The following is an 8,495-nucleotide window of genomic DNA, read 5'->3' on the forward strand; positions in this document are numbered from 1 at the left end:
GTAGCTAGAATTACAAGTGTGAGCTACCAGCTATTCTTTTGTTGTTGTTGTTGGTGATGGTGGTAGTTGTGGGGCTTGAACTCTGTGCCTGGGTGCTGTCCCTCAGTTCTTCAGCTCAAAGCTAGCAAACTACCTCTTGAGCCACAGCGCCACTTCTGGTTTTCTAGTGGTTTATTGGAGATGAGAGTCTCACGGACTTTTCCTGCCTGGCTGGCTTTGAACCTTGATCCTCAGATCTCAGCTCCTGAGTAGCAAGGATTACAGGCTTGAGCCACTGGCGCCAGGTTCTGCTGTTCTTTATACACCCAGTCTTAACTTTAGCTATGTCATACTATTCTAAAGTCGATTGTAGGCAATGAAATTGTAGTTGTGTCTTTGAAGGATTAAAGTCAAAGAAAATTTCCATACAAGCAACAAGATTGTTATGTTTATGGGGAAAAAATCTGTATCAAATGAATTCCTTTTTCTCCTTTCTTCCCCATTATCTCAGTGAATGACACATTTTTTCTAGTACTTAAAAAAAATAAGCATATCTTTTTAACTTTGAGGTGTAGGCAAGGGCTTGATTTGTTTAACATGAATTCCAGCTTTTAGTTTTTTTCTTTTGTAAGCGGATACAACAACATCTCAGTTAAGTCAATAAATAGGAAAATAGTTTGCTTAGATGATAGATTTCTTATGTACTGTGCATTCACCTGCTCAAATAATGAAGCTGCTTTTGAGAAAAGGGATTTATCGCCACTACCTCTTACTTGCTAAAAAAGATTTTTATCCATGGAACACTTGTTCATATGCGCAAAACTTCATGGGTTGATCTCTCAGCTTCATACTTCACGAAGTATTTTCCTAACCACACAGTTCTAATCTACTAACCAGATGTTAACCACAGTGTCCATGCTTTTGAAACCTGTTACATAAAAAAATTATGCAAAGGATTTCTGGTTTCAGCTCCATCATCTAAAGAGCTTGTCATTCTGGTCCTCATAACAAGAAAAAGAAGGGAAAAAACTAAAAAAAATGAGTTTTTGGTTTTGTTTTGTTTTGTTTTGTTTTTAGATCTATTAGCAAACTGAGGTTTGGGGATAAAGTACCACCTGGAAATAAGAAATAGTTAAGGAAAAAAATGAATCAAACAAAACAAAACAAAAACAAAAATCCCACAACTAGAATCACTCGCCCTGGAGCAGAAGTCTTTAACACATGGGAAAAGTTTGTGGTCAACCACTTGAGGACTTAGTGAGATCCTATACTTTCGTGTGTGTGTGTGTGTGTGTGTGTGTGTGTGTGTGTGTGTGTGTGTGTGTGTGTGTGTGTGTGTGTGTGTGTGTGTGTTGTATGTGCCAGTCCTGGGGTTTGAACCTAGGACATGGATGCTGTCCCTCAGCTCTTTTGCTCAAGGCTATCACTCCACCCTTGAGCCACAGCTATACTTCCAACTTTCTGGTGATTAATTGGAGGTCAGTCTCACAGACTTTCTTGCCTTGGCTGGCTTTGAACTCCAATCCTTGGATCTCAGCTTTTCCTGAGTAACTAGGATTCCAGGTGTGAACTTTCAGTGCCCAGCTCACGTGTATGATTTTCACGAAAGGAATCTTGGCAGACTCTCAAGATAAGACCCAAGAAAAATCACCCATGTCATTGGCATGCTGAAGAAGCTAAATATTCTGTAATCTGCTGAGACTCTACAGTGAAATTGTCAGAGCTGTATCTCTTGAAGGTAGGAAGATTCTCTTTCAGTGTCACCTAAGAAGTAGAGAGAAAAAAAATGGCAATACATGTTTACTTTAAAGATCATAGAAAAAAAACATAGCTGCAGTCAGGCACTAAAGGTTCACATCTATAATCCTAGTTACGCAAGAAGCTAAGATCTGATAATAGAGGCTTGAAGCCAGCACAGGCAGGAAAGTCTGTGAGACTCATATTTCTAATTTACCAACAAAAAGGCAGAAATGGAGCTGTGGCTCAAGTGGTAGAGAGACAGTCTTGAACAAAAAGGATAAAAGATAGTCTGTAGACCCTGAGTTCAAGCCCCAGTACCACCACCCAAAATCAATCAATCAATCAATCATAGCTGGGGTCACAAAGAGCCTGAGACTGACTCACAAATTATAAAATGTTTCTCTGCCAACATTTCTTACCACCATTTTAATAAGGCTTCCTTAAACTGAAGTGGATTGATGCTGAAGGTGCACAGACTGTTTTGGAAGAGTCTCTAGGGAAATTCAGAGACAGTCATGGAGAACAAAGTTGGGATACCATAAAAAATACTAGCTTTGACTACTTCTGACCCATCTCCTAGCCATGTCAACAGAAAATCTCCCTCTAACATGGTTCAGGCCTATAATTCAAAGCCAGGCAGAGCAGGGAAGTCTGTGGGATTCTTATGTTCCTTTGGTCCTATAATTCTCATTCCCTCCTTAAAACAATGTCTTTCCATCCCACTAAATCCTTCATTTGCAGTCTGGGATCTTTATTGATTGCCTCTCTATCTTTCTCCATGTACTATTAATTTGAAAGATGGAAAATGGATAACATTTAGCAACGATTTCATGAACAGGCTACTGTGTACATATCTACTGTGTGAGGTAAATTTTCTACTGATAAAAGCAGAAAATTACAATGTGATTAGGCAAATGCATAAAACACCCACAGTTTATATCTTTTCACCTAAAGAAGAGCACTGAGTTTGCCAGTTCCATTAGAGCATTCCTGGAGACTTAAAACATATGGCAGCAAGCACTGGTACTACAGCCTTGTAATTCTAGCTAAGCTACTCAAGAGGCTGAGATTCATCAATTAACTAGATATAAGCAAGAAGTGGAGTTGTGGCTCAAGTGGTAGAGCGCCACCTTGCAATATCTTACAATATTTTTTTCTGCTGCTATTGAAAGTTCAACATGGTACATTCAGTAAAAAGAATTAATTAAATAGGCCATTAGAGATAATTTTCATTACTTATTTACTTTGCTGCTGGTCTAAGGCCTGGATGCTGTCCCTCAGTTTTTACACTCAAGGCTAGTGCTCTACCACTTGAGCCACAGCTCTGCTTCCAGCTTTTTGGTGGCTAATGGGAGATAAGAGTCTTACATATTTTTTTTGCCTAGGATGGCTTTGAACAAAGATCCTTAGATCTCAACCTGCTGAGTAGCTAGGATTACAGGTATGAGCCACCAATGCTTGGAGGACTAATAAATCTTATTAGAGTAGAAGAATGCTAGGAAGTGGATATGTTTGGTATGGAGCTGAAGACTTAGATGGGCTCATAAAAATGCAATGTAACTAAAATAGCATGCCCAATTAGGGATAGAGACAAGAATGAGTAGACTCAGTAGACTAGTGCTGAAAATGATGAGGTTATTGCTAAATAAAACTTTATGTGATGAGAAGAGTAAAAGACGGTTCACAGATGAACAATGAGCAAATTATTCCATGGCACTATACTCTTCCACCCTTCTTTCTGCTTCTCTAGCACAGGCTTTTATGTCTGCAATGCTAGGTCTGCTGTGGTAGTTTTTTTGTTTGTTTTGTTTGTTCCCTACCTGTCTCTATAGACTTTTAAAGGCCTTTTTCTGCCAGGTGCGGGTGGCTTACACCCAAAATCCTAGCTAATCAAGGGGCTGAGATAAGCGGATCAGGATCGAAGCCTGGCCAGAAACATCCTGAAACTCTTTAACTCACTCTTTAACTCCAATTAACCAGCACAAAGTGGAGTACTAGTGGTGTGATCCAAATGGCAGAGTACCAGTCTTGAGTGAAAAAGCCAGGCCCTGAGTTCAAGTCCCACTACCAGCACACACACACACACACACACACACACACACACACACACACACACACACACACACCACACACTGGTGTTCCTTGCAAGAACATTCTTTTGCTTCAATTTTGTAAGATTATGATCTTATTCTTCTAAAAGTATAGCATCTATGTGTTTAAGGGGCTCTAAAAATATCACCCTGAACCAGGCATTGGTGGCTCACATCTGTAATCTTAGCTGCTCAGGAGGCTACATCTGAGGATTGGGTTTGAAGCCAGCTGGGGCAGGAAAATTCTGGAGACTCTTATCTTTAATTCACCACCCAAAACCCAGAAGTGGAGCTGTGGCTCAAGTCGTAGATAGTGGTGCTAGCCTTGAGCAAAAGCTCCAGGAAATGGAAACATGTTTTTTGTTGTTGGTGGTGGTGATTTTGTTTTTCTTTTTCTTTTAATGGAGCACAGAGGGAACGCAGAAGGGGAGGGAGGAAGTGTGAACACATGCAGTCCTGTTATTTAATATATGCTTCCAAGAAGGAATATCCTCATTACCTGATTTATGAAATGGTAACCCCTCTGTATAACTCCTTAATAATAACAATCAAATGATGATATTTTTCCATAAAGAGCTCAGGACAGTACCCAGGCAAGATGCCCATTTCCTAGGATTTTTCTGCTCTATTAAGATGTGTAGGTCCTCCATGCTCCAGTGGCTCACACGTGCAATCCTAGCTACTCAGAAGGCTGAGATGTAAGGACTGCAGATCAAAGCCAATAGGGCTTTGTGATGTTTGAATACAGATACATATATATATATATATATATATATATATATATATATATATATATATATAAAATGTACTTTTTAAGCCAGATTGAACCTACCTATGGCCTTAAACATATGTTATGTATTTATGGTTAAAACTTTCAAAGTCCTAGCACATAAATCTTTTCTCTTTTTTCATTTTTTTCAATATTAAACCAGATTTATATATTGCAAATAAAACTCACTAGGCACAAAATCAATAGTGACATTTAAGTACCAGACCTTAAAATCTTCATCAAAGTCAACCAGAATTCATCTTGTTAATGATAGACACATTCTAGCTTCATTTAACTTGTATAAAATTTCTTCTCTTGGGGTAGGCATTGCTTGAGCCAAACACTTTAATCTTTTGTTTTTCTTTTGGAGATGGTGTTTTGCTATGGAACCTGGGCTCATCTGAAATTACAGGTGTGAATCACCACACTCAGCCTATGCATTTCCAACTTTAACAGTAATTTTTATATTATTTCTCAGAATACATACATAATTTTCAAAAACTGATATACTTAGCAAAATGACATGCACCAAGATGACAAATCCACACAGCAGTGTCTACATGTATGTCTCTGTAAACCATGTGCTGATTTATTCTTTGATACTAATAAGCAACTTCACAAGTAAGAAAGTTACTAACTGTAGGAAAACTAAATATTTGAAAACATATCACCTTGACAAAAAATGAAAGATGAATTGAACGAAAGCTTACAGTAATATTTTCTGTGTAGAAAAAAATATTGAGGTTATTTACACATAATCTGAAAAGTAAGTTAACCTGGTCAAACTCTTGATATAGATACAAATTCCTAAATGTTTATGAAGCAGTCTTTCTGCCAGTAAACTACATCTTTAGCTGCAGAATATAATTCCTGTACTTAATCTTTTATATTAAAGTATGTGAGAACATGTCTTAAAAAGTCATAATGAAAACTATTTCAGTAATGTTTAATCACTTTTTTGTTCATTTGAGTCAGTCCTAGGTCTTGAGCTCAGGACTGAGTGTTGTCCCTAAGCTTTGCCACTCAAGCCAAGACTCTATTTCTGGCTTTTCTGATGATTAATTGGAACTAAGAGTCTCACAGACTTTTCTGCCTGGGTTGGCTTTGAACTGTGCTCCTCAGATCTCAAGGATTACAGGCATGAACCATGGGCATCTGGCTTAGCCATTTTTAGTAAGGTGGCAAGTGCAATGTTTTGGTATTCTAGGAGAAAAGTTACTCTTGTTTATAGTTCTGAGGTTTCCAGAAAAACAGGTCTACATTAAGCTGTATTAGCAAGTTTTATTAAGAAAGAAAACTGAGACTGCCCACTGGTGGTTCTTGCTTATAATCCTAGCTACTCAGGAGGCAGAGATCTGAGGATCATAGTTCAAAGCTAGCTTGGGCAGGAAAGTCTGTGAGATTCTTAAATCCAATTAATCACAGAAAAAGATGGAAGTGGTGCTGTAATTCAAGTGACAGAGCACTAGCCTTGAGCAAAAGTACCTTAGGGACAGCACCCAGGCCCTGAGTTCAAACCCCAGGACTGGCAAAAAAGAAAGAAAGAAAACTGAAAACTTAGGTTTATAGACTCTATTATGATGGCTTTGTTCTAAACCACACAAACTCCAAATCCAGTACTTCTTCTCCCATGCCTGACATACTATACACTTTTCAAATGTTTATATCTGCTTACTAAAAGCTGAATAACTTCCTTGAGTTAAAAATATTTTTATTGTTATTATAAAGATGAGATACAGAGGGGTTACCATTATGTAAGTAGGCAAAGAGTATATTTCTTTGTGGACAATGTTACCCCTTCCTTCGCTTTCTCCCAGTGTTTTCCTCCTGAGTTTTTTGAGAAGACCTACTGATATTTGTTGAAACATTTCCATAGGTCATTTATGTACTATGACTGCTCTGTAAGATTTCTAGTTTGTCTCAACATTTTTCTTCTGACATTCCAACTAGATAGAGGAAGACTAGAGTAGTTCAGAAGTGTAGCTCTGAAGATCTATATAAAGCTCATAGAATATTTTAAAATACATTTCAACAAGTGTAATCCCCCAAAGGAAGCTTTTGAATCAACGTAAGTGCAATGCTGTGTACTGCCCTAAACATACAATGCCCAGGAACTCTTACATTATGTAGTTCACTTGTTGACCATCTGGCTACAGTTCAGTAGTAATTACTATTGTAAAGTTTGTACTTAATAACTTCCAAAATTGCTTTTAAATAGAGTATTTAAGTTTTAGCAATGAACAAAACATTTTATACACTTAAAACAATACTGCAGTTTATCAAAAACACATAAGAAATTTCAACTCTTAATTCTTCAAGTTATAAAAATCAATGATTTGGCCAATTTATAAACAGAATTATCCATGTAATTATTTATATAACTCTAGTAACACTCTCAGCAGCTATAAGAGCAATGGTTAAAAAAACACTAAGAACATAAAAAATACTTAGCCCCATTATTTACCTGTAGAACATGTTCATTTATGCCTGTATTTTAGTATTTATTATAGCATGATTGTTCTGTTTTAAAAGTAACTCTCAAAGGATAAAGCAAAGCTATCTATGAATTGCCATTATTTTTTTTTCATTTAGTTTGTGAGAATGCCCTCAACTCATCAATCTAACAAATTTCAACTCTGTTTGCTAGGCAAAAGAACAGCAGATGATCTGTTTTGCAATTAACTTTTGGTAGTTGAATTGCATACAGGCAACATAGTAAACGTGAAAAAAATTACTAATGACTAAAAATTAACAGGTTATTATACCTTATTTTGTTTAAAAATCTAGGAAGTTTGCAGCCATCAGCAGCTCCAGTGCAATCTCAAGTACAATTGAGGTTTCGGGAATCTTGCAGTGAACTTTGTGGGTAAAACTCATGCATGATTTTGATAGCATATGTGAAGGCATCTCTCTAAAATTGATCTCATTGGCTTCCTTCTCAACAAACTAACCTGTACCACTCAACATGGCTTTTTGTTCCTGATGGTAGCACATAGTATCTTTTCACAATAAATTGGTGACCATCAAAAAATACTACTTTAACCTTAATTTAATGTAACATTGGGGCCTTCACAGCCACCATTGGTTGTCTCCTCTACATCCATTATGTTTTTATACAATTCTACTTTGATTCCATAGGAACTTTAGTAGGTTCTTGACACAGACCCCCCCCCCCACACACACACACAGGTGCTCGCTTCCGTTGAGTTCTGGAGCAGAAGGGAAAAAAAGCAGCCACTTTTCAGAACTCCCTTCCTAACTATAGCTTTGCACCTGTGAATCATCCTTCCTGAACCTGTTGCCCTTGTCCATGCTCTTTTGACCCTGTCACCATGATGGTAGTCTCCACTTGGACGACGTCAACATATTTAGATGCTACCTCTGAGTGAGACTGTGTTGTACTTGTCTTTCTATGTGTGAATCGTCACCTAACATAATGATCTCCACTTCCATTCCTTCTTGTCATTCATGGCAGGACTTCATTCCTCTCTATGACTGAAGGGCATTCCAGGGCGGGTCCATTTTCTTTATTCTTTCCTTGATGGGCATGTAGATTGCCACCCTCTCTTGACAGTTGTGCTAAATGGACAGAGGAGTTGGAGAGGTATCTTTGATGTGCTAATTTCCTTGCCTTTGGGATAGGGCCAGTAATGTTGGATCTCTGCATCTCTAAATTAGAGATAGTGACAGTGTATTATGTTCAGGACTGGTTGAAAAAAGTGAATAACCTCAGAAGCACCAATGCTTCATATATACAATGCATTTTAGTTTTTATTTTTAAATTATATTTTATTTTGTTGTAAAGGTGCTGCACAGAAGGGTTATAGTTACATAAGTAAGGTAATGAGTACATTTCTTGTCAAACATTGTTACCCAGTCCTTTGTTTTTCTCCCACTATCCCTACTCCACCATTTCT

At 37.6% G+C, this 8,495-nt stretch overlaps 1 pseudogene; it reads right to left on the reverse strand.

Annotated features, from left to right (window-relative positions):
* Positions 1-7,353: 7,353 nt before the first annotated feature.
* LOC138814329 (elongin-C pseudogene) lies at positions 7,354-7,682 on the reverse strand (annotated as a pseudogene).
* Positions 7,683-8,495: the final 813 nt, after the last annotated feature.

The sequence above is a fragment of the Dipodomys merriami genome, unplaced genomic scaffold, assembly GCF_024711535.1.
Source record: "Dipodomys merriami isolate MVZ:Mamm:240054 unplaced genomic scaffold, mDipMer1.0.p SCAF_6, whole genome shotgun sequence".
In the NCBI taxonomy this organism is placed as follows: Eukaryota; Metazoa; Chordata; class Mammalia; order Rodentia; family Heteromyidae; genus Dipodomys; species Dipodomys merriami.